We start from the raw sequence: 846 nt of genomic DNA on the forward strand, positions 1-846 counted from the left end.
GAGCTTTTATGCTGTCGTCTTTTTTTGTTTGTTTTGACCAGGCTTCTTTTCAATATATTGTGCAAAAAGCAGGAAAGAAATTTTTATATTCTTTCAAAACAACGTGATGGTTAGGTTTTCGGCTTTTGAATTTCAACAAAAAAGTGATGAAAACTGATTATGGACTGTTAAATAATTTAAGATAGATGCAGTATTTATTTGGAAAATGGACTGTAAAAATGCAAACTTTAGGAAAGTTGTCTTATTGCTGACGAATGTGTCAAGAAAATTTCGGCAAAGTTTCCGATGATCGTGAATGAATCCGCTGAGGATTAGCCAAGGAGCTTAATTTATTTTGAGGGCAAATGTCATTTTCTGATTATTTTAAATAATTCATTCTACAGAAAGACCCGCCGGAGCCGATTGATCGATACGTCCAAGTAATCTTTTGAGATTCTAGCATTTGAATAATGACTCGTTGTATAAGGTAATTCCAGATCTAAACAAAATTACAGCTTGTATTCAGAAAAAGTTAGGTGAGGAAATCAGAAAAAGTCACTGTTGTTTTTCATGAAAATACGATAAAAGTAACTGTAATATTTATTTGTTATTGCCAAGAATAAAATATGTGCCTATAGGTGTAGATAGAGGTATGTGTCCCCTTGACTATAAATAGTTATAACACTCCAAAGCCTTCCTGCTGACTCATCCAGCTCGCGGAAAATCGCGAAACCACCAACAATTACACTTTCTCCGTTACGGACCATTTGAATTTCTATGGGAGTGGAGGATGGGGAATAACTTTACGAAGTCCATCTCTTTTGGAAATGAGTCGTGTTGGTAACTATATAGATTCTGTACCCGTCG

At 35.0% G+C, this 846-nt stretch overlaps 1 protein-coding gene across 1 annotated transcript in view; it reads left to right on the forward strand.

Moving 5' to 3' along the window:
- LOC138045830 (NACHT domain- and WD repeat-containing protein 1-like) overlaps positions 1–628 on the forward strand; it is a 40,197-nt gene extending 39,569 nt beyond the window's left edge. Inside the window, exon 25 of the mRNA XM_068892461.1 lies at positions 1–628. This exon is cut by the window's left edge and continues 372 nt beyond it. The gene's annotated coding sequence lies outside the window, so the exon portion shown is untranslated.
- Positions 629–846: the final 218 nt, after the last annotated feature.

The sequence above is a fragment of the Montipora capricornis genome, chromosome 1, assembly GCF_036669925.1.
Source record: "Montipora capricornis isolate CH-2021 chromosome 1, ASM3666992v2, whole genome shotgun sequence".
In the NCBI taxonomy this organism is placed as follows: domain Eukaryota; kingdom Metazoa; phylum Cnidaria; class Anthozoa; order Scleractinia; family Acroporidae; genus Montipora; species Montipora capricornis.